The sequence below is a fragment of the Hylobates moloch genome, unplaced genomic scaffold, assembly GCF_009828535.3.
Source record: "Hylobates moloch isolate HMO894 unplaced genomic scaffold, HMol_V3 SCAFFOLD_16, whole genome shotgun sequence".
Lineage (NCBI taxonomy): Eukaryota > Metazoa > Chordata > Mammalia > Primates > Hylobatidae > Hylobates > Hylobates moloch.
This window is the reverse complement of record NW_026652291.1, coordinates 25,060,063-25,086,830: the sequence shown is the minus strand read 5'-3', so window position 1 is coordinate 25,086,830 and position 26,768 is coordinate 25,060,063. Positions and strand designations below refer to the sequence as shown.

The following is a 26,768-nucleotide window of genomic DNA, read 5'->3' as shown; positions in this document are numbered from 1 at the left end:
TAAAGATTAAGACTTTTTAAAACCAGCTACCACAAGTGACTTCTTTTTTTTTTTTTAAGTGCCCATATAAGAAAAGATTCCAACTAGGTCTTAATAATGTTCATGAGCCTCACTATTCAGAGGCAGCATAAAATACGGGAAAGCGCATGAACTTTAGAGAGACCCCACTCTACCAAAAGTCATGTGACTTTGGAAATTTAAAAAACTGACATTTATTGAAAATATACTATTTGTCAGACACTGTTCTAAGCACCTGATATATATTAAAATATGTAACCTACATAATAGCTCTAGGAATTAAATATTATTATTATTATAGATGTTAAAACAAAAATACACAGAGGTCATATGGCTAATTAGTAAAAAAGCCAATCTTTGAATCCAGAATAATGGCTTGTTTTTCGACTCGTGCACTCAACCACTATGCTACACCATTCTTCACCATTATTTAATTTCTCTACCTAAGGCTTAATTTTCCTTTTCTTGTCTTGTCTTTCTTTATTTTTTATTTCAATAGGTTTTTGGGGAACAGGTCGTGTTTGGTTACATGAATAAGTTTTTTAGTGGTGATTTCTGAGATTTTGAGGCACCCATCACCCGAGCAGTGTACACTGTACCCAATATGTAGTCTTTTATCCCTCACCCCCCACCCTTCCTCTTCCAGTCCCCAGTCTATCTACTCATGCTTTGCATCCTCAGAGCTTAGCTCCCACTTATGAGTGAGAAACATATTTTAGGCCGGGCACGGTGGCTCACGCCTGTAATCCCAACACTTTGGGAAGCCGAGGCTGGTGGATCACAAGGTTAGGAGTTCAAGACCAGCCTGGCTAAGATGGTGAAACCCCCCTCTCTACTAAAAATACAAAAATTAGCTGGGTGTGGTAGGTGCCTGTAATCCCAGCTACTCGGGAGGCTGAGGCAGGAGAATCCTTTGAACACGGGAGGCAGATGCTGCAGTGAGCCGAGATCGCACCATTGCACTCCAGCCTGGGCGAAAGGGCAAGACTCCATCTCAAAAAACAAACAAACAAACAAACAAAAACACGTATTTTATTCTTGAGTTACTTCACTTAGAATAATGGTCTCCAGTTTCATCCAGGTTGCTGCAAATGCCATTATTTAGTTCCTTTTTATGGCTGAATAGTAGTCCATGGTATAACACAATTTCGTTATCCACTCATTGATTGATGGGCATATGTGCTGGTTCCATATTTTTGCAACTGCAAATTGTTAAGTCTCAATTTTTCTAATATATGGGAATGGAATGCTTGTGATAAAGATTATGATATATCTATATCTATATCTATATATAAATTGTTTAATGCTACTCTTAAGAGGACTTCTAATTCTAGTCATGATGAAACAGTGTAGACTAGATGTATCTTCCTACCTTAAGCAAGTAGAAAATGAGGAGGAAACTTTTGAAACTATGTTATTCAAATGTTTGGGAACTGGTAGCACAGGCCAGGTGATCTCTGAAAGAAGTGAAACAAATAAAGTAGGCCCTCTTATTGCCCCCAGCTTACCACCTGGAGAGTTTCCAGGATGTAGTGCAGAAGCAGAGAGCCAAAATAGAGCTAGAAGTTTTTCTGAATGGAGGAAACAGAGTTTGGAATTCAGGTAAGCTAAAGTAGCTAGAATTAGTGGGAGAAAAATATAGGAGAGGAGAAAGTTGCACAAAGAAAGCCCTCCAGAGATCTGAAGAGGGAGTTTCTGTGAGTTTTGGCTGAGTACTGATGTGCATATATGTAAAAGAAAACTACCCAAGGCCAGGGAATAAAGAAGGCAAACAATTTCAGAAGCTCACATGGGGCTGAAGAAAGTGCGGTTCCAGTTGAACTGAGTGGAAAGACTTTCTAATACATGGAGAATTGGGTAGAGTACTCAGTATTGTATTGACTTAGAAGTGGAGCTAAATTAGTTTAGACTAAAGGTTGCCTTTAGATCTGCCCTAAAAAACTTAAAAGCAACTCTCAAAAGCATCAAACAAATGACAAGTAATTTATTGCAACCTAGAACAAAGCTAAACAGGATTTAAAGGATAAAGCAAAATTTAGCACCCAAATATGTAAGATTCATAATGTTGGCATCCAGTCAAAAATTACCAGGCATGCCAGTAAGTGAGAAACTATGACTCATTTTTAAGGAAAAAAAAATATATCAATAAAAATAGACCCATAAATGGAAAGATGATAGAATTAGTCGACAAGAATATTGTAACAGCTACTAAAAATATCCTCAATATGTTTAAGAAGGTAGAGGGAAAAAATGAGCACAATGAGAAGAAAAAGGTAATATACAAAAATGACTTGAATCAAACAATTTCTGACATAAAACATGAACTGGATGAAATTAAAAACAGATTTGACACTGCAGAAGAAAATATCAGTGAATTTGAAGACATAGTAACAGAAGATATTCAAAATAAAACACACAGAGATAAAAGACTAAAACAGTAATAGAGCATAAGTGAATTGTGGGACAAAATTAAGTGGTCTAACATGCAAGAAAGGGGAGGAAAAATATTTTTTAATAATGGTAAAAAAAATTCCACATTGTACTAATCTGTTTTCACACTGCTAATAAAGACATACCCAAGACTGGTTAATTTATAAAAGAAAGAGGTTTAATTGACTCCCAATTCCACACGGCTGGGGAAGCCTCACAAACATGGCAGAAGGAGAATGAGGAGCACAAGTCACTTCTTAGATGGCAGCAGGCAAAAGAGCATGTGTAAGGGAATTCCCCTTTATAAAACCATCAGTCTCTGAGACTTATTCACTATCACAAGAACAGCACTGAAAAGACCCACCCCCATGATTCAGTTACGTCCTACTGGGTTCCTCCCACGACATGTGAGAATTATGCGAGCTGCAATTCAATAAGAGATTTCAGTGGGGACACAGCCAAACTTTATCACACATTTAATGAAAACTACAAACCCCCAAATTCATGAAGCACAACACACTCCAAGCAAAATAATTATAAAGTCAGTCCAAGTCACATCATATTCAAATTACCGAAAACCGGTAATAAAAACAATCATTTAAAAATCCAGTGAGAAAAAAAAATTACATATAGAAGACTGAAGGGAAGAATGGCAGCACACTCCCTTTGGGAAACTACAGAAGGTGAGAAGACAATGAAATGGCACCCTTAACATTTTAAAACAAAAGCATTGGCCAGGTGCGGTGGCTCACGCCTGTAATCCCAGCACTTTGGGAGGCTGAGGTGGGCAGATCACAAGGTCAGGAGATCAAGACCATCCTGGCTAACATGGTGAAACCCCGTCTCTACTAAAAGTACAAAAAAATTAGCCGGGCATGGTGGCGGGCGCCTGTAGTCCCAACTACTCAGGAGGCTGAGGCAGGGGAATGGCGTGATCCTGGGAGGTGGAGCTTGCAGTGAGCCAAGATTGTGCCACTGCACTGCAGCCTGGGCAACAGAGTGAGCCTCCATCTCAGAAAAAAAAAAAAAGCATTGTCAACAAATAAGTCTATATCCAGCAAAAATATATATCAAAAGTGAAGGTGAATTAAAGACTTTTTCAGACAACCAAAAGCTGAAATGATGTATTATCAGAAGTTCTTTATGCAGAAGGAAAATGATGTATACAAATTTGAATCCACAAAAACAAGGAAGAGCACCAGAAATGGTAAAGATGTTAGTAAATATAAAAAACATTTTTTTCGCATTTAAAAAATATCTTCGAATGATAATTGACTGTTTAGAATAAAAGTAATAACAATATAGTATAGGTTTTATAATGTACATGGAAATAAAATGTATGATAAGAATAATGTAAAAGGCAGAGGAAAGGGAGTATAGTACAGTAGGGTCTTCATGGTATTATATTATTTGAAGACAACTATGATAAACTAAAGACGTACATTATAAGGCCTAAGAAACAATTTTTTAAGTGTAGCTAATAAGTCAATAGTTGAGTTATTATGGAATTATAAAACATATTTACTTAATCCCCAAAATGTAGAAAAAGAGAAAAAGAAGAAAGAATAGATAGAAAAGATATAAACTGTTTTCTACAGTTTCCAACAGAAATCAAATTGAAAGGTGGTAGATTTAAATCCAATTGTATCAATAATTATACTCATTATAAGTGGTCATAGTTCTGCCCTTGGGAAAGAAAGAAGCATTTCACTGACCAACAATCAGTGCTTCCATAATAAAGGCTACATGATCACATGATTATAAAATAAAAGTGCATTAAGGCATGCTGTTAACACTGATTTCCCTTTGAAGAAAAGATAACCATGAGGCATTATATTTATAGACCTTCTCTCCTGAAGTTAGGACGATGTGCAAGTAGAAACATAGCCATACAGAGATGAAGGTTAGAGGGTAAGCAAACTCTTAACCATGGTGAAATTCAGGCAGAGAATGAGACTGTGGGGAGAGAAAAAAAGGGGAAAAAAAGCGAGTGCTTGTTAAACGCAGATTTCCAAACCTCGGCATGAGCGATTGAGTCAGTAGATCTTGGGTTGTACCTAGAAGTCTGCATCTTTAGCATGTACCTACAGGCAATTAGGTTGAATCACATGGGGGACACTGGTGGAGCAGTTTGGAGAATAGGACCACAGGTCTATGATCAGGCTGCCTGGATTGGACTCAGTTCTACCAATCACTTGCTTGGCACAAGTCACTCAATTTCAGTTTAATGATGAGTAAACAGTGGTATTTGTATTCATTGAGTTACTTTACTTAAAACACTTAGCATAGTGCCTAGCACAGTCATATTCATGTTAACCATTATTGTTATTCTCATATTTCTGAATAATTTGGATTTTTATATGGATGATATTTTCGTATTTATTCAGTGTTATTGCCAAGCCATGTTGGAAGTTGAGACAAAAGGAAAACACCAGTAATGTTGATCTTGTCTTTATTTTTTCATCATGGACTTTTTTATTAATTTGATTTTTTAAATATTATTTATTTGGGGTTTTTTTTTTAGAGCCTTGACTCTAGTACCTCACTTGCCTCACCCCATTCTGGCCCTGTATCACTTGTGTAATTAAAAAATAGGTGGGGAACAGGCATATCTCTATGATTACATAATTCGCTAATCAAATTGAGAGAAACAGGTGTGGTCCCACCCTCTGAACGAATGGGAGATATTAATATCCTGACAATGAGGATACTTTTTTACTATTCAAGTCATTTCTTTTTTTTTTTTTTTGAGATGGAGTCTTGCTCTGTCACCCAGGTTGGAGTGCAGTGGCATGATCTCGGCTCACTGCAAGCTCCGCCTCCCAGGTGTACACCATTCTCCTGCCTCAGCCTCCCAAGAAGCTGGGACTACAGGTGCCCACCACCATGCCTGGCTAATTTTTTTTTTTTTTTTTTTTTAGTAGAGACGAGGTTTCACCATGTTAGCCAAGATGGTCTCGATCTCCTGACCTCGTGATCTGCCCACCTCGGCCTCCCAAAGTGCTAGGATTACAGGCGTGAGCCACCGTGCCCGGCCTATTCAGATCATTTCTTATGCCTTCTTTCAAATACTTAGCTTTCCTAAGAGCATTTCTAGAAATAGTTTACTAAGAAATTATTTGCAAAACTCTTTAAAAACAACTCACCTACAAAATGACCGCAAACAATAACAGTATGGGAACTCATGTTGTACCCAGTTTGCATCAGGTATTGTTCTAAGCACTCTACATATGTCAAATGATTTAATTCTCTCAACAGTCCTATGAAATAAGTAGCATTTTTATCCCCACTTTACAGATGAAGAAACAAAGGTCCTTAGAGGTTATGTGAGTTTCCACAAACCACACAACTAAAAAGTGACAGAGTCAGGATGTAACATGAGGCTTTTTGATTTGATGCCTTACTGCTGACCACTACACTGCATGGTCTTTCACCCCCAAACTAAGGAAACAGAGACCTAGGACCACATGACTTTAGTCAGCAGCAAAAACTTCTGGGACCCTTCAACTCCTGTTGTTTATATTCCTAGCACTGAATTGCTGTTTCTCTCTTGACCAGTATCGTGAGCAGGTAACCACATTAACAGCTGGTTCCACTGCCAAAATATTTGGGAATATAAAGGAATTTTATTCAGTGATCTATAGTGAAATTGGCTGTTCATTGGCAGAAAGAGACACCCAACACACACACACATACGTCCTTTAAACGTGCATGGGAATTCATTCCACTTGTCAAGAGAGATTTATGTAGAAAGAAAGGACACTTGGATTGCTTAGGCATGGGTCCCTTTTACACACTGTGATATCTTTGCAGTCCTGAAGGCCTCTGACAGCATGTCAATGTGGAAAGTGGTATCTTGTTGAAAGCTTGATGAGTACATCTTATTTATAATGCTAACTAATTCTTGTTGCAGATAATCCTCTTTGAGTGATGTTTACATAAGATACAGAGAAATAACAGGATAAAAATAGTTACTATGAAATTCTCCACAGGCTATAAACAGTTTTAACTTTTGGCAAAAGGACCTTATTATTTACATACTCAGACAACTACAGGTCACATACTCCTCAGATTATTAATGTTCCTCTGCAAATAACTGACATACACAGTGTGTAAATATACCAACTGAACCCCTTCCTGTGTCTTAATTAAATTTTAGCAATCTTGCTCAGAGTCCTGTGTATTTGATTTATCTTATGATCATCATTTATATATATCAATAATACTGCAGTCAGAGATCTTTTTTTACCTTCTTTTTTCTAAAACAAATGCAGTCAGAAGTAATTTGTTTCTTATGAGAGACAATGCCTCACTCCAAAATCTCAGCATTTCAATCCCTCACCGTCCAAATGACCATAAACTCCAAATAACATCAACTCAAATACCACAATCCTGGTAGAGAACAAAGTGGCAGATTTTTAAAATGAAGTAAGGAGTGCACTTGTTTACATGAAAACAGTTATTTCTCTGTCGAATCCTCATGGTAAGAACAGAATCTCGGCTCAATATTTTTAGGTCAAATGAAGCACCATATTTATAAATAAAGCTTTCATTCTCTTTTCTCTCTAAGCTGTAAATTCTTTGCAACCTCTGGCATTTGCAGTATGAACATTTGTCTGATTTAGTTGCAAGACAGAGACACTCTGTTATGGAACAAGAAGCATTGCTGCAGTCATCCATATCCCAAAACATTCCTAAAACATAGGTGTCTTATGGGATTTGTGGTAAGTGGAATAATGACTCCCCAAAAATGTCCACATCCTCACCCCTGGAACCTGTGGCCATGTTACCTTACATGGCAAAGGGAATTTTGCAGATATGATTGGGGTTAAGGGCCTTCAGATGGTGAGATTATCGTAGCTTATTCAGGTGGGCCCAATTAATCGCATAGGTATTTAAGATAGGAAATCTTTCACGCAATGAGATTAGTCAGAGGGAGATGCTAACACAGAAGACTGGTCTGAAATATGCAATGTTGCTGGCTTTAAAATGGGAGGAAGGGGTAGTTTTTGGGGTCTCTAAGGAATTTGTTTCCTTTGTTTGTCTAGTTTCTTTCTAGAAACTAGAAAACTGTGAAATCACTTTCTAGAAACTAGAGAAACAAAGGAAACAAATTCCTTAGAGACCCCGGAAAGAATTGCAACCCCGCCAAGAACCGCAACCCCGCCAACACCTTGATTTTAGCCCAGTGACACCTGTGTCAGACTTCCCCCTACAAAGGTGTAAGATTATAAATTGGTGTTGTTTTAGGTCATTGAATTTGTGGTAATTTATTGCAGCAGCAATAGGAAACTAATGCAGAGTATTTTGCAGTTAACAGGCAACTCATTCAACTTCACGGGGCATATAACTCCACCTTTGCAAAAGGTACTTTTTTTAGCACTTATTTCTACCAAAGGAAATGCACTGCCTTCTCTTTATAAAAAATCATGTATGCTATTAGAACATAAAGAGTTCATCCATCTTCTGTTTTCCAGGAAATAAACTCAAGGAGTATTCTAACGTACTGAAACCAAAACCACTGAACTTCAGTCCTCAAGCTTCAATAATTTCCCATATTTCCTTAAGGTAAAAGATTCTCAGAATTTTCTAACAATTAGTAATATCTGATTTCTCTGAAATCTTGGGTTCACCACCAAGTTACAAGGAAAGCAGGTGTGGTGTGGAATGAGAGGGGGGTGACCCTAAGCCTGGCTCCCAGATGATTTCCTTAGATACTGGAGTTTCACTCACACCTGGCAGATCACTTCATCATTTATTATTTTCTTATACAAGGATTGATTGTGTGTCTATAATGTTCCGAACACTGTGCTGGGGATACAGTGGTGAACATAACAGACAGTGCTTCCATCGCAAGGGCTGGAATTTACAGAGTTCCAACAGAGCAATGAGAGTTTACAGAACCATGAGAACTTTCCAGCTAATGAGCACCTGGTAGGGACCCTTGCTCTGCTGAGAATGAAGAGCAGTGACTTAGCAACTGTTAAAACTCACTTCAGGGCTGAGTACAGTGGCTTACGCCTATAATGCCAACACTTTGGGAGGCTGAGGCAGGTGGATCGCTTCAGCCCAAGAGTTTGAGAACAGCCTGGGCAACATGGCAAGATCTCGTCTTTACAAAAAATTTAAAAATTAGCTGGAGCATGGTGGCATGTGCCCATAGTCCCAGCTACGCAGGAGGCTGAGGTAGCAGGATTGCTGGAGCCCAAGAGACTGAGGCTGCAGTGAGCTGAGATGGTGCCACCGCACTCCAGCCTGGGAGACAGAGGGAGATCCTGTCTCAATAAACAAACATACATACAAACAAAAAACAACTCACTTCACCCTCCTGGCGACTTACAGCTTTGTCTCTGACCCTATTCCTAATGGGCTAGAATAACAGAGGTCCTATAACTTTTTTCTATTCTCTGCCTACAACATGCCTTCTTCGTGTGGAAGCTCAGAAAGGCCTTTTGCCTAGTTATTCTTGAATTTTAGTGTGTACAAGAATAACCTGGAGTATTTGTTTAAAATACAAGTCTCTGGACTGTCATCAAGATAGTCTGATTCCATGAGTGTGACGTGAGATCCAGGAGTCAGAATTGTTAAACAAACACTCCAGGTGAAATCTACTGAAATGGCTGTAGATTGCACCTTGACAAAAACTGATTTATGTGCTGAAGTGTTCATATGCATACAACTAAGAATATTATTACTTTAAAAAAAAAATTTTTGTTTTATTCTGAATTTTTGAAATTTTTATTTATGAGGAGAAAAAATTATGCAACTAATAAATCACCTAGCATTCAAGAGATACTTAGAGATAATCACTGTTTTGTTCATTTTTTTCCAGTTTATTTTTCCTTATTTGAAGTCACACTGTAAAGGCCTGGGTCTTGCCAATTTCAAGTAAATATAAACAATTTCCCATAGAACTACATTCTTCTTTAAAAATGAGATAGCTTTTCATTAGTCTTCTTTTAGGTTCCTTAGTAAAGTTTATAAATTTCTTTATGTAGATGATATACATTTCTTGATAACTTTATTCCTAGATATTTTCAAAATTTATTATTAATAACAATTGTTTCCTATTATGTTTTCACATTTTAATAATACAAGTATGTATTAAACCCACTAATTTGTATACACTTAAGTTTTAACAGGCTACCTTGTTTCATTCTCTTGGTAGTTCTAACAGCTTTTAAGTCCATTCTCTTTAGTTTGCTATATGATCTGCAAATAATGACAATTTTTTCTCCTTCGCTCTAATATTTATGACTCACTGATTTTTTCCTGTCTTCTTGCATGTGCTACAACTTTGAAGCAAACACTAAGTAATTAATAATAATTAATGGCCTTACATTATTTCTGACTTTAAGGACATCATTCCAGTCTTTTACCATTAAGTATCATCTTTTCTACTAATATCAGACTGATCATTTCACTATGTTAAGGAAGTTTTGTACTATGAAAGTTATGAAGACTTTTAAGATCAAGATGAAGTGTTACATCTTATCAATTTTCTGCATCTACTATGAAAAGGATTTTTTTTCTTCTTGGTTTTAAATATTAATCCATTTCATAATGTTAAGCCACTGCTGTATTTCCAAAAGAGAAGCATTTACTCATTGATTAATTTTTTAATATAGTTATAGTTTTTATGTGTTAATATTTTAATTAGAATTGCATTCATATTTATAAATGAGATTAATTCACAGTTTTGCATGTGTATATGCAAATATCCACTACATCTGCAAGGTTTCTTATCAGGTTAATAAAGCAAATTAGGAAGATACTCATCTTATTCTAAGTTTTGTTTTATTTATTTATTTATTTGGAGATTTTTTTTTTAATTGCACTTAAAATACTTTGAGCTTGGTATTTCTGAGAATTTGTTTTTGTTGCCATCTATGTGAACAATAGGTTAACTGAGTATAGAATTCTTAAATCACGTCTTATCCTTCAAAATCTGAAGACTGCCTCCTAGCATTTAATATTGTGAAATAGACATAATTCTTAAATAACTTGTTTCCTCTCCCTGAATGATTGCAGGTACTTTTCCTTTTTTCTGAAGATTAAAGTATGTTGTAGGTTAAGTCTGGGATAGTGTCTTTTTGTTTACTTTGCCTAATTTTATTTGATAAATATTTGTATGCTCAAAAGTCTAGTGCTCATCTGAAGAAAATTTTCTTCTCATTTTATAATTATTTATCTTTACTGTTTTCTATGATATTCCTAGGTTGAATTGCTTGGGGTTATTCTCCAGTTTTTTAAATATTTTCTCTTATAATGACTATTTAAATTTTTCCATGAGTTTTGTCAGATTTATTAAACATAAGCAGATAGTCATAATAGTGAGTTTCGTTTGTGTGTTTTCACATTTGTTTTCCATGTTTGTTATGACAACTTGAAGTGAACTAGGAATGTGATCTTGTTTCCTTAACTGAAGTGACTGTTGCTACAACGTTCCAGTTTCGGACGGGGGCCCCCACTTCATTCAGTAGGCTTTCACAAGCAAGCACAAGGTATAAGCGCCATAACAGTAGCTCAAGGTATACATCTCAGAGATTTTACTGGAACTGAGATCTATGTAGCACTCCTCATACTTCCTGATTACCCCATAGCTTAACTGTCCTGAGACAATACCACTCTGAGTGAAGGGCCAACCACCTTATAAGTCACCATAAGCAATGAAATGCCTGCTTGAAAAATCTCCTAATACTAACTAGCTTAATCAGCCTCTCTTTTGCCAAAATAAAAGAAAAATAATTATTTGAGGTTCACGGCATTTAAGGCCCCAATTTTCAGTTGTGACAAGGGTTTTTCCTTCTCATTATGGCCCTTTGTCAAATGGGAATGTGAACAGGGAATAAGTTAAATAAATGGATTCAGACCATGTCATCATATGAAAAGAACACCATCATTTTCATTAAAACGTCTACACAAAGACAAAAAAGAGTAGGAGGTAAAAACAGAGCACTGGAAATCTGTAGAGCAATATCAAATAGTCTAACATGAGTATTATTAAAGTCAAAGAAGGAAAGAAGGGAGAATACAGTATTAAAAATCTTCAAAAGCATGCATATAGCTAACAATGTTCCAAAATCAATGAAAGACAGATCTAATAAATCTATCTTTAGATTATGTTTTATAGTCATCCTGTGTAGAATTCTCTCAGCTTATTAGATTGCTGAAAGAACAACAGCTCAGAGACTTCTACACAGGATATATATGAAACATAATCTAAACATAATCTACAACAATATGAAAAGACACACTTAGACACATCATGGTCAAAGTGATGAAAACCAAAGGAAAAAGAATCCTGATGCAGCCGCTGACAAAAATATATAGACATACGAAGGAACAAAGGTAAGGATTACAGTAAATATTTCGTTAGAAATTATGCAAGCTTAAAATTATTAGAGTTATAGCTTTAAAGGACTAAAAAATACAAAAGTAATAACAACAATAGCAAAAAATCTTGACCCAGAGTTTTATGCTCAGAGAAAATAGCTTTCAATAATAAAGGCTTTTTTAGACAAACCAAAGCTGAAATAATTGTAAACAGATGTGTGCTAAAAAATATTTAAGGAAAATATTTCTATCAAAAGGAGTACAATACCAGTTTGAAATATAAATCTACACCAAAAAATTAAAAGCAGCAGAAACTCTTAAAGTGCTAATATTTTTAAATGTCCTTAAAAATAATCAACTGTTTTGGGCGAAGGATATGAACAGACACTTCTCAAAAGAAGACATATATGTGGCCAACAAACATATGAAAAAAAGCTCTTCAACACTGGTCACTAGAGAAATGCAAATCAAAACCACAGTGAGATACCATCTCATGACAGTTAGAATGGCGATCATTACGAAGTCAGGAAACAACAGATGCCGGAGAGGATGTGGAGAAATAGGAACACTTTCACACTGTTGATGGGAGTGTAAATTAGTTCAACCATTGTGGAAGACAGTGTGGCGATTCCTCAAGGATCTAGAACCAGAAACACCATTTGACCCACCAATCCCATTACTGGGTATATACCTAAAGGATTATAAATCATTCTACTATAAAGACTCAAGCACATCTATGTTTATTCCAGCACTATACACAATAGCAAAGACTTGGAACCAACCCAGATGCCCATCAATGATAGATTGGGTAAAGAAAATGTGACATATGTACACCATGGAATACTATGCAGCCATAATAAAGGATGAGTTCATGTCCTTTGCAAAGACATGTATGAAGCTGGAAACCATCATTCTCAGCAAACTAACACAAGAACTGAAAAGCAAACACCACATGTTCTCACTCGTAAGTGGGAGTTGAACAACGAGAACACATGGACACAGGGAAGGGAACATCACACACTGGGGCCTATTGGGGGGTGGGGGGCTGGGGGAGGGATAGCATTAGGAGAAATACCTAATGTAGATGATGGGTTGATGAGTGCAGCAAACCACCATGGCACATGTATAGCTATGTAACAAACTTGCACGTTCTGCACATGTATCCAGAAGTTAAAGTATAATAAAAAATAAAAATTAAAAAAAATCAACTGTTTAAAGCAAGAATAATGCCTTACAGGGTTCATAACATGCAGAAATAAAATGTATGAAAACAATATCATAAATTATGGGAGAGAAAATGAGGTATATCCTTTAAAGATTTTACACTATGTGTGAAATACTGTAATATCGTTTCTATGTGGACCATTATAAATTAAAGTTTATTCTTATCAGGTTTATATTTTAAACTCCAGAGCAATCTTGAAAAGAATTGAAAGAAGTATAAGTAATAAGGCCGATGGGGAGATAATATTGAATAAAAACAAGGCAGAAAAAGAAGAAAGGGGAAACTAAGGACTAGAGGGGCAACTGGAAAATAACTCGAAGTATAGTAGACTTAAATGCAAACATGTCAGTAATTACATTAAATGATCTAAACCTAAATTAAAAGGCAAAGATTGTTAATTTTTTTAAGCAGCAAGTCAAGTTATATTTTATCTATAAGACTCCACTTTACCTGGAAAGACATAGATAGATAAATAATAAAAGGTTAGGAAAGATTATACCATAAAGACATTAATCAAAAGAAAGTCGGAGTGGCTATAAATAATATCAGGCAAAATATACTTTGGCACAAGGCATATTAAGGCAAATATAGGGACATTTTGTAATGACATAACAATTAGAAAGTGATTGCACCCAACAGCAGAGTTTCAAAATACATAAAACAGAACTGAAAGTACAAAAAGAACAAGGCAAATACACAATTTTACTTGGATATTGTTATGCTCTTCTTATAGTTACTGATAGAACAAGTAAACAGAAATCAGTAAAAATAAGAAGACTTGAATGATACTATCAACCAACTTGATCAAATTGATTGACATTTATAGGATCCTCCATCCAACAACAGAATAGACATTATTTTCTAGTCACATGAAACAATCACCTTGATAAACTATACTTTGGGCCTTAAGACAAATCTCAAAAAATTTAAAAGAATTGAAATCATACAAAATATAGTTTTTAACCATCTGAAATTGAACCGTATCAATAACAGAGAGATATTTGTAAAATCTCCAAATATTTAAAAATTAAATAAAATTGGTTTCTTATAAGTCTCTCAAATTCATTCTTTTCCTCCTCAAACTTAAGTCTGTTTTGAGGTTGCTATCTCAGAAGATACCACCATCTTCCCATTTCCAATGCATTAAACTTTTCTACTATTTTAGTTTCATAACCTCCCAATCCTATCCACTAAACACTGACTAATTCATGTGATTCTCCCTCTGAAATTCTTTAGTCCATAATCCTGCTACATTCCCAGTTTATCTTATCTCCTACAATGGTTGTTCTATCAGCTTTCCAAATAGCTTTCCTCTTTCATTCACTCCTTCAATCCAGTATACTCCCTCAACAATTATTATCCTCCCAAATCAGGGTTTCCAATCAATTGTGTATAATGAAGATATACTATCAAAAATTTTTTTCTGTGGCCAAAAATATTTGGGAAACATAGCAGATTAGATCCATCTTTTTCAGCCTAACAATACATATTGACATATTAAAGTCTATTTAGATTACTGCAGTAAAAGTCCTGTGTAACTCTGTTTAACCTAGCATGTCCCAAATTTATTTGAAATTAAGTTAGTTTTTTCCATAAAATATCTACCAATACCCTCCGAATAAGTGTTTAAAGGAATTTCCTTTGGTGAATACTTTCCTAAATTACTAACATGACTTCACTTTTCCTCTCCTTTAAAAATTTGATGGTTCAAAAATGGCTATGAAGTGACATTCAAACTCCATGGTCTAGATGCAAAGACTTTTATGGTCTGGCTTCAGCTTCCTTCTTAAGCCTTATCTTCCTTATACCCCTCATCTCTATTCCACCAAAGCCTTCATGACTCAGCCATTCTGGATCAGTGTCCATGACACAAAAATACCAAATACTCTTTACTTATTTTCTCGCTTTTTCCTCTGTATTCACTTAATTCCACCTACCCATCCAAATCCAGCCCAAATACAGCATGCCATTAATTTATTCAGTAAATATCAATTAAATATCTACTATGTAATGGGCATTGAGGTCTATTCCAAAAATGTCCCAGTTGGAAATAATCTTTTCCTCCACAATAATCCAATGGTGAGCTTTACCTATGTTACATTTTTGTTTATATTATGTTTTATGTATTTTACAGCACTTATCAAAAGCTGGTTCTCAAATACAGAAGGCACTCTCTTGCCTAAAGCTTACATTTGCTTTACCCTCTCATGGATTACTCCTTCCCCAGATATCTGTGTTGTTCACTTTCTCATTACTTTCAGGTCCTGACTCAAATGGGAACTTCTCAATGAGGCCTTCCCTGACCAGTTTTAAAAATTATACTTTCCTTCCTCCCTTTTTAATCTTATTTTTCTCCACAATATTTGCCATATGACATGATGTAAGTTATATAGTTTTCATAAACTTCTTAATCTCAGGGATTTTAATCTATCTTGTTCATTGCTCTATCTCTAGTATCCAGAGCAAGGCCCACCACTTAGTAGATGTGCTGGCTGATTTTATGTGTCACCTAGGCTAGGCCATAGTAACCAGATATTTGGTCAAACATCAGTCTAGATGTTGCTATGAAGGTATTTTTAGATGAGATTAACATTTGTTAAATCAATGTATTTTTAGTAAAGCAGATGACCCTCCGTAATGTGAGTGGGCCTCATTCAATCAGGTGAAGGCTGTAAGAGAAAAAGACTAAGGTCCCCTAAAGAAGAGTGAATTCTGCCTTCGGACTGCTCTTAGATCCTAGCTGCACCAGCAACTCTTCCTTCGGTCATCAGCCTGCCCTGTGGATTTCAAACTTGCCAGCCCCACAATCCCACTCTCCATATATACATAAAGAGAGGGAGAGAGATCCTATAAAGAGATCTGTACAAAGAGAGAGAGAGACCACAATCTCATTTGTTATCTTTCTCTGGACAACCCTGACTAGTACTGTAGGCACTCAGGAAATACTTGAATATGAGTAAATTTGATTTATCATTAGTTGTGTACAGCTCCAATTCCTTTTTTAGACTTTAAGCTCCATGAAGGGGCTATAACTTATCCATTTTTCTTTTTGTTCAGTACTTAACACTACTATTCATTCATTTAGCATGTATTGGTTGATTATCTTCCCAGTACCAGGCATGGGACCCATGCTACACATATGCCTTATACTTTCTTATCTCTCTGCCTTTGCTCTTTCTCCCCTCCCCTCAAACATTTATTTTATATCACTCATCCTTTAAAATCCAGCTCAAAGATAACATCTTCTATAAATAAGAAGCCATTCTTCTATTCAGAAAACATTAATTGAATGTCTATTATGGGTTATGTTTGTTGAATAAACATACAAGTTTTCACACTGCTGATAAAGACATACCCAAGACTGGGAAGAAAAAGAGGTTTAATTGGACTTACAGTTCCACGTCGCTGGGGACAACTCAGAATCATGGTGGGATGCAAAAGGCACTTCTTACATTGCAGCAGCAAAAGAAAATGAGAAAGAAGCAAAAGTGGAAATCCCTGATAAACCCATCAGATCTTGTGAAACTTATTCACTACAACGAGAATAGCACAGGAAAGACCAGCCCCCATGATTTAATTACCTTCCCCTGGGTCCCTCCCACAACTCATGGGAATCCTGGGAGATACTATTCAATTTGAGATTTGGGTGGGGACACAGCCAAACAATATCATTCCACCCCTGGCCCCTCCAAATCTCAGGTCTTCACATTTCAAAACCAATCATGCCTTCCCAAAAGTCTCCCAAAGTCTTAACTCATCTCAGCATTAACTCAAAAGTCCACAGTCCAAAGTCTTATCTGAGACAAGGCAAGTCCTGTCCACCTATGAGCCTGTAAAATCAAAATCAAGTTAGTTACTTCCTAGATATAACGGGAGTACAGGCATTGGGTAAATATGGCCATTACACCTGGAGGAAATTTGGCCAAAACAAAGGGGCTACCAGCCACATGCAAGTCCGAAATCCATCAGGGCAGTCAAACCTTAAAGCTCCAAAATGATCTCCTTTGACGCCAGGTCTCACATCTGGGTGATGCAAGGGATGGGTTCCCATGGTCTTGGGCAGCTCCACCCCTGTGGCTTTGCAGGGTACAGCCTCCTTCCTGGCTGCTTTCACGGGCTGGCATTGAGTATCTGCGGCTTCTCCAGGTGCACAGTGCAAGCTGTCAATGGATGTACCATTCTGGGATCTGGAGGACGGTGGCCCTCTTCTCACAGATCCACCAGACACTGCCCCAGTAGGGACTCTGTGTGGGGGCTCTGACCCCACATTTCCTTTCTACACTGCCCTAGCAGAGGTTCTCCATGAGGGCTCTGCCTCTGCAACAAACTTTTGCCTGGGCATCCAGGCGTTTCAACACATCTTCCGAAATCTAGGCAGAGGTCCCCAAACCTCAATTCTTGACTTCTGTGCACCCACAGGCTAAACACCACGTGGAAGCTGCCAAGGCTAGGGGTTTCCACCCTCTGAAGCCACAGCCTGAGCTGTATGTTGGCCCCTTTTAGCCATGGCTGGAGTGGCTGGGACACGGGGCACCAAGTCCCTAGGCTGCTACACAGCATGGGGACGCTGGGCCTGGCCCACGAAACCACTTTTTCCTCCTGGGCTTCTGGGCCTGTGATGAAAGGGGCTGCCACGAAGGTCTCTGACATGGCCTAGAGGCATTTTCCCCATGGTCTTGGGGATTAACATTAGGCTCCTTGCTACTTATGCAAATTTCTGCATCTGCTTGAATTTCTCCTAAAAAAAAAAATTGGTTTTTCTTTTCTACTGCATTGTCAGGCTGCAAATTTTCTGAACTTTTATGCTCTGTTTCCCTTTTAAAATAGAATGTTTTTAACAGCACCCAAGTCACCTTTTGAATGCTTTCCTGCTTAGAAATTTATTCTGCCAGATACCCTAAATCATGTCTCTCAAGTTCAAAGCTCCACAAGTCTCTAGGGCAAGGGGAAAATGTCACAAGTCTCTTTGCAAAACATAACAACTGTCACCTTTGCTCCAGTTCCCAGCAAGTTCCTCATCTCCGTCTGAGACCACCTCAGCCTGGACCTAATTGTTCATATCACTATCAGCATTTTTGTCAAAGCTGTTCAACAAGTGTCTAGGAAGTTCCAAATTTCCCCACATTTTCCTGTCTTCTTCTGAGCCCTCCAAACCATTTCAACCTCTGCCTGTTACCCAGTTCCGAAGTCGCTTCCACATTTTCAGGTATCTTTTCAGCAACTCCCCACTCTACTGGTACCAATTTACTGTATTAATCCGTTTTCACGCTGCTGATAAAGATATACCCAAGACTGGGAACAAAAAGATGTTTAATTGGACTTACATTTCCACATCGCTGGGGAGGACCTAAAATCATGGCGGGAGGAGAAAGGAACTTCTCAAATGGCCGTGGCAAAAGAAAATGAGAAAGAAGCAAAAACATAAACCCCTGACAAACCCATCAGATTTTGTGAGACTTATTCATTGTCAGGAGAATAGCACAGGAAAGACCAGCCCCATGATTCAATTACCTCCCCCTGGGTCCCTCCCACAACACGTGGGAATTCTGGAATATACAATTCAAGTTGAGATTTGGGTGGGGACACAGCCAAACCATATCAGAGCTCCTCCACAGAAAAGGAGTTACATAGAGATAAAGTTGGCATGATTCACAGAAACAGATTCCTGAAAGTTCAACTTGTTAGGTAGTATGTATGTTACTAGCAACATAAACACTAAAAATACACAGATCAACTGATTGGAATTGCTTTGGTCATCTCTAAAGTGTAATCATCTCTCAGCCAAAGGACCAGAGCATAGATTCATATGAAATCAAAAGATCAAGTAAATGTAGGCAGTGGGAAGTGCCTCAAATTCATGTCTCATAAGTCTCTTAAATTCATTATTTTCCTCCTCAAACTGAAGTCTATTCTTGGGTTGTTTATGAGTTTAAATTCATTTATGAGTACAGCAGGTTGGGGGTAGTAAAGAAAGAAAATGACAAAGGGTTTTCAGAGGAACATCATTTTCACACCCCAACTATATTTTCATCATCGATTAAAGGTGATTAGTTGGCTGGGCATGGTGGCTCATGCCTGCAATCCCAGCACTTTGGGAGGCCGAGGAGGGCGGATTGCCTGAGGTCAGGAGTTCGAGACCAGCCTGGCAAATATGGTGAAACCCCGTCTCCACTAAAAATACAAATATTAGCCTGGTGTGGTGGTGGGCACCTATAATCCCAGCTACTCAGGAGGCTGAGGCAAGAGAATCACTTGCACCCAGAAGGTAGAGGTTGCAATGAGCCGAGATCACATCATTGCACTCCAGCCTGAGCAACAGAGCGAAACTCCATCCCAGAAAAAAAAAAAGTGATTAGTCTAGGTCAATTCTATCTCAAAAAGGAAAAAAAAAAGGTGATTAGTCCAGGTCAAGTGTCAGCACTAAAAAGCTAAATCTTCATGTATGAGGTGAAAAGGAGTCTTCTTGCCTTGCACTGAAATGATTTATGATGATAACAGATTGACAGGCTGAAAAGGTCACTCATCAGTCAGCCCACCAAACCTCATCTTTCTTCCATGTTGTAATAAACTTCACTTGCAGATCCTGTAGGATAATACATCCATATGCCTTGGATGCTCCAGGAACTGAAAGGTCATTCTGGACCAGAATTCCTCTCAGTCATGTGTGGGTGCTCCTGGTCTCTCCTCACTTGCATATCATTATATTTAAAGCCACAAGCTGGTAAGCTTCCATCTCTTGTTCAACCCGTCAGCCTAAGTCTGAATCATAAATTATATTTTTCCGTTTAACAGTCAGAAAAATCTCCTCTTCTTCAATGATAATAAAATTGGTAGACCAGATTCTGCCCTTCACTATTAATGTACAAATCCTGCTGAAGTCAGCAGAACTTAAGGGCATGCAACTTTGGACAGAGTGTGTTCCAACTTTTTTTCCTTGCTGGATTTTTATTACCTGACATCTTTCTGATTCCTCTGGATTGCACAATAAGGGAAGGGTGGCCCAGTTTGGGTAAAATAAAAAATGACCCAAACCACTGACCTAAATCCTGCCTTTGAAATTTAAAATTACATTTACTAGGAAGGAAAACAGTTTTTTGAGTGTGGGTGGTTTTCTTTTTCAAAAACCATTTTCAAATGTTGACCTCCTGAATGTTTTCATACCAGTTTGGATTGGAAAACACAAGGGTAGGTAAACATTTTTTTAAAGCTTGGTAGGGGGAGGTCATCCTTTTCTGAATTCATTATCTGCAAAGAAGCAGGAAATACCAAAAACTTTTTTTTTTTTTTCCAAAAGATTGCCTGGTCACATTGCCAGATTTGATTCCAAAGGCAAATTGTCCATTTTTGTGAAATATTGAGGCTTTTTGTCCTCCTTTCCTTCTAAGGTGAACTCAGGCAGCAGAGAAGTAGAGGTAGGAAAGTTTTGCTTGGGGCTGTGGGATGGAGTTGAGAACAGCTCGTCTTTTGCATAAATAAAGGGGCATATGCATTGTTGCCACATAAGGAACAGGCCACATGGTTTGATGTAATGAATGCTTCAAGACTATCCCATCATAAACCTCACAGCTCTTCTGTTGTACCTGAGATAACTACTTAAGTCAGTCTTCAGATAAGATGACACCTCTTGAGGCACTCTGAAGATTATTGGGATATGGGACTCTAGGAAACTGTAACCTACACCCAATTATTTATCAATTCCCTATCTGAAATCAGAGCCCTGACCAAATGGAACATGAAACGGGCAAATTTTGATAAAGAGAGAGGAAAAAGGAGGAAGGAAAGATGTGAATCAAAGCTCTAGAGGAATAAAAGCAGTTAGTCACTCCGGGTTTGCCATACCTTTACCAATCTGTACATACATACTTACCCTACTGTGTTCTCATTCTTTGTATACACAGCTAGTCCTTGACCTAAACTGATCTCCTTAAAATTGGGCTCTTTATCTCATTTACTTTTCTTTCACCAGAGCTAGCATAGGGCCTGCTAACATGGAAGGCAGTATAACACAGTGCTTTGGCTTAAGTCCTTGGCTTGAGTTCAAATTCTGCCCTTCACAAGCTATGTGACTTTGGATGAGATATCATACCTCATTAAGCCTAATCTGTAAAATGGGCATAATAATTTCTTCCTGCAAATTTCCTTCTGAGGATTAAGATATGCTTTAAAGTGTCTTTCACAGTACTTGATACACAGTACACACTTTATAAAAACTCAATATTATTATACACTCAAAAATTTTGTGGAATAAATGAATCAGTCAATCAACTAGGAATTAGCAAGGGTTCATCAGGAGAGTCTGAGTGTTTGGTCATATGAAGAGTCAGGGAGGGAGTGCTTAAAGAAGGCATTAAACAATTGACCACAACTTTTGTTTTTAGCACAATGTCAAAAACTCACTACATTTGGTGAGATATTTGATTACAGCAGAAGTCTCAAAACAGCACTAAAGCAGCAGTAATTTCTAAAGCAATCACTGCTCGAGAAGAGCTGTTTTTCACAATGCCAACATCATGCACTGGTCACCTTTCAGCCCCTTGTTGCTGATGAAGCAAAACTGTGTATATGCGCTCTTAAATTCCTACAGAGCAGAGTTGTCCTGATTCCAGCAAACATTTCCTACAAGCTGACATAATGTTACACTGGGCCTCTGACCTCATTCTGATCATGTCGTACCCCATGCTACATCATAAAAGCTAATATTTATTGAGACCTTCCTATGTACTCAGCACATTTCTAAGCACTTTTACATGAATCAATTTATTTCATCCTTACAACCCTATGATGTACGTACTACCTACCATTACCATCATAATGAGGAAACTGAAGATGAGGAAACAGAGGCACATGGATTCAAACAACTTGGTTAAAGTCACAGAGATAGTAAAAGCTGAATCAGATATTTGAACCCAGACAGGTGGACTCCAGAGTTCTTAACCACTATGTCATATGCACCACAAGATATACCAGCTCCACCTGCCTATTATGGACTTTATCATAGCAGTATTTGTATATTACATTGTAGCTAAATACACTTTACACATTGGTGAAAACATGGCTGTATACTTTGGGAGGATCTACACACACAGTGTGAGATCTGCTGGCAGAGACAGTGTCCTACAAGCAAATTCTGCTTAAATCACAAATATGCCAACAAACCAAGCTGAGAATGTGGGGCAAAAATTGACCATGTTCTCAAGCTTAAAGTCCCAAATGAAACGTGGCCTCTCAAGATCTCAGCCACGATCTCTGTTTCTAGTAAGATGCTGTGGACAGCCTACTCAACCCATTTTCTGAATTTTTTGCCAGTGGGGAAGGCCTACAAATAGCTTCTGGGCAATTGTGGGGCACTGCCAGAGCTTCCTAAAGCCACCAGCTAAACTTGCAAATCTTTGGCAATTCCTTTCTCATGATAGACTTTACTTAAAAATGAAACTGAGCTTAATAGTCAATGAAAGAAAAGGCAGCAATTATTGAGGATAGTAAGCAACACGAGGAATATAAGATCTTCTTTTCAGTTTTTGTTCTAGACCAGGCTTGTGCACCTGTGTACCCGTAGGTCGATTCAGTGCTGTCAAACACCTATTGTCCTCAGGAATTTTACTCACACACATTTCTATATCTGTGCATGAGCTGGTTTGTACTGCTTCCAAATTTGGTTCATTGCTATTGGATTGATTGTTTCTAGATGTTAAGATTCAGCAGCAATATCTATTATCCATTTTCTGACCCTGTACAATAGCAAGATTCAGTAACTCTTATCTAACTGAAATTATAAAAACAGTTGCAATCTTACACTGTATTGCCTCCAGATAAAATGTTAGTTCTGTCCTGGAATAGACAGATTCAATTACTACATATGTATTAACATTTGGCAAACAGGCCAAGGACTCAACTTTGTTATCTCCACAATCTTTACTGTTGTAAGCTACCTCTCTCCTCAGCTGGAACAGTCATGCCCAGTTATGAAGTTGTACATGCTTCAAGGTTCACAGGTGAAAAGATATTTAGTAGTCTTTAGAATATCTGTAATTTTGCATTGCGCCTTTCATCTCTAGGCTGTCGCTGCTGACTCATTCATCCTCTCCTCCACTTCTAAATCAGATGAGACCATGGCCCTTAAAAGTGAGGAACATCTCCAATTGCAGATGAAGAAAATGGGCATCTTACTGGTTCTTCTTTAGTTACATCATCATATTCCAGAGAAACATGCAGCACTGGTAGGACCCATCTGATCATTGAGAAGTGCCAGTTCAAAAATATTCCGCACCCTCATTGGGCTACCTGTTAAGGTAGATCTCATTAGGGTTGTCAAATATACTGGGAACAGAACTTCCAGTAAAATACATACCATAAAACTCTGGAATTGTCATTAATCTTCAACTATTCTTATTCTCATGCTGTACCCAAAGAATGGTGGCTGATCAAGAGGAATGTCCATAGACTGTTGCCCCTCCTACAGTTGTATAACCTTTACAAAAACCAGATAGAAAACTGGACCAAGTAAATAATGACAAAGTCACCCAAGAGAGGACAGCATTCATCCCAGTTACTGTCTGCTTTTATCTGGATGTTAGTAGTAGTTTCTCAGCTGCCATTCTTGCCCACGCCCAATTCTTTCTTTCCTCATAGACCATTGGTGTTTTTATGACTACTCTATCAGATCATATCCCTCCCCTGCTTAAAGATTTTCAGTGGACTTCCCATTACATAAGGGAAGAAAATGCAAATTCTTTCGCATGGCACACAAGATGCTTTAGAAGTAGTCTTATCCAAAGGATATGAACAGACATTTCTCAAAAGAAGACATTTATGCAGCCAACAAACATATGAAAAAAGCTCATCATCACTGATCATTAGAGAAATGCAAATCAAAACTACAATGAGATACCATCTCATCCCAGTTAGAATGGCGATCATTAAAAAGTCAGGAAACAACAGAAGCTGGAGAGGATGTGGAGAAATAGGAACGCTTTTACACTGTTGGTGGGAGTGTAAATTAGTTCAACCATGGTGGAAGACAGTGTAGCAATTCCTCAAGGATCTAGAACCAGAAATACCATTTGACCCAGCAATCCCATTACTGGGTATACACCCAAAGGATTATAAATCATGCTACTATAAAGACACATGCACACGTATGTTTACTTGCAGCACTGTTCACAATAGCAAAGACTTGGAACCAATCCAGATGCCCATCAATGATAGACTGGATAAAGAAAATGTGGCACATACACACCATGGAATACTATGCAGCCATAACAATGGATAAGTTCATGTCCTTTGCAGGGATGTGGATGAAGCTGGAAACCATCATTCTCAGCAAACTAACACAAAAAGAGAAAACCAAACACCACATGTTCTCACTCATAAGTGGGAGTTGAACAATGAGAACACATGGACATGGGGAGGGGAACATCAGACACTGGGGCCTCTTGGGGGTGGTGCTGGAGGAGGAATAGCATTAGGAGAAATACCTAATGTAGATGATAGGTTGACGGGTGCAGCAAACCACCATGGCACGTGTATATCTATGTAACAAACCTGCATGTTCTGCACATGTATCCCAGAACTTGAAGTATAATTTAAAAAAAATTTTTTTAAAGAAGTAGCCTTATCTACCTCTCCACCTCGTTTGCAGTCTTTTTCCCCTTCCCTTACATGTTCCAATCATACTCACTTCCTTTAACCTTCTGAATTATGCCCAATTCTTTCCCAGATCAGAATGTATACTTCTCCCTCTCCTAAAGCACATCCCTGCCCCAACCCACCCCAACTTTTCTCATGGAAGGTGCCTTGATTTTCAGGATTGTCTTTATTGCCCCTCCTTAGAACATGTCTTTTTATTATTATTATTTGAACAGTTTTGGGGGTACAGGTGGTTTTTGGTTACATGGATGAGTTCTATAGTGGTGAATTCTGAGATTTTATTTTAGTGCACCCATGAAACATGTCTTTTTAAATCTAAATCTCATCCACTTTTCCCTATCGCAGCACTCTGTTAAATTTATTTGTTCATTCATTCAACAAATTTATTTTGTGCACTAAGTATGTTCTAAGAACCATTTTAAGCACCGTGGATACAACAGTGAGCAAGAGTGAACATTTTAGTCAGAGAAGTAGACAATAAGCAAAATAAGTAGATTGAGTATCAAAAACATTTACAATTCTAGTTTAGAGTGGCCACGGAAAGTCTCACTGAGAGGGTGGCATATGAGAAAAGATGGCAAGGAGGAAAGAAGCCAGCCATATGACTATCTAGGGAGACAGTATTCCAGGTGGAGGGAGAATCTAGTGCAAAGTCCTGAGGCAAGAGAATGCCTGGAGTGTTTGAGGAAGGCAAAGAGCTACAGTGACTAAAGTGGACTGAGTTGGAGGACAATTGTAAGAGATGAGGCAGGAAAAGTGAGATTAGGGTTAGATGGAGTAGGGCCTTGGACACCATAGTAGGTCCTTCAGCTTTCACTCTAAGTGAAACAGGAAACCCTTGGAAGCTTTTGTGTTAAGGGTCATGTGATCTGCCTTGCATTACAGAAGGATCACTCCAGTTGTTCTTTGGGAAAACAATTTGAAGGAAAGAGTCATAGACTGAATGTTTGTGTAAATTCATATATTGAACTTTTAACCCGCAATGTGATTTCACAGAGCCTGTAAGAAGGTGATAAAGGTTAAATGAGGTCAAAATGCTGAAGCCCTGATCTTAAGGACTGGCGGTCCCATAAGACAAGGAAGCAACATTGGAGCTGTCTCTCTCCCTGAACAACATGCACAGAGGAATGGCCATGTAAGGACAGACACAGCCAGAAGGCAGCCCTCTGCAAACCAGGAAAAGAGCCCTCACTAGGAATAACCATTGCTAACACCCTGATCTAGGGCTTCCAGCCCCCAGAACTGTAAGAAAATTCACTTCTATTGTTTAAACCAACCAGTCTATAGTATTTTGTTATGGCAGCTTGAACTGACTAAGACAGAGAATAAGAATGGAAGACCATGTTATCTTCCTAGCATTTAAGCAAATTTATATTATACATATCTGTCATGGTGCATTTGTTTCAGATCTTATCCACTCAACTGTAAGCTCCACAAGACTAGGTTCTGGGTCCCTCTCATTCAGCACTCTGCCTCCAGTTCCTAGTACAGTATCCAGCAGGTCATGGATGCATAATAAATATTTCCTGAATGAGTAACTTGATGAATTTTGGATTGCTCTAAGATAGGCCCATCATTTAGGGCATTTACTTTTAAATGAAAAACATTTTGGTTTTTGTTTAATTTGTTTGTTTCTATAGAGCTTTGTATGGATTGATACTATGATACTCTATATTAATCAACTTTCCTCCTTCATTCTTTCCTTCTATAGCCAATTATTGAGTATCTGCTATAAACCTGGCATTGTGCTAGGGCTGGGATGCAAGAACGAATCCTACTTGCTTACATCAAGGTGTTAGCAGACTTTTATATTTGTATTATTTAACGTCATACCATTTAATGAGAGCCTAATATGCAAAAATAGAATATATTTTTATCAAATCCAAATGTCATAATTTCTGTAATATGTTTTACTGGGCTACTTAGCAATCATCTATTAGAAATCAGATGCCACCTATTCAGTATGTCACTTTTGTTGGTAATAGGCCACAGCTTTAAAATTTGCATCACTTTGATAGACTCCTACATTAGTTTTCTAGGGATGCTTTAACAAAGTGGCACAAACTGGGCAAAAATTTATTGTCTCGGTTCTGGAGCTAGAAGTTCAAGATCA

At 37.9% G+C, this 26,768-nt stretch overlaps 1 protein-coding gene across 9 annotated transcripts in view; it reads right to left on the bottom strand.

The window, feature by feature from the left end:
- DIO2 (iodothyronine deiodinase 2) overlaps positions 1-26,768 on the bottom strand; it is a 168,976-nt gene that overhangs the window by 112,264 nt on the left and 29,944 nt on the right. The window contains exon 4 of one of the 9 annotated variants that reach the window (XM_058429778.1): positions 16,403-16,456. The exons of the other annotated variants lie outside the window; for them this stretch is intronic. The gene's annotated coding sequence lies outside the window, so the exon portion shown is untranslated. The remainder of the gene's footprint in view (positions 1-16,402; positions 16,457-26,768) is intronic. 9 annotated transcript variants of the gene reach the window in all.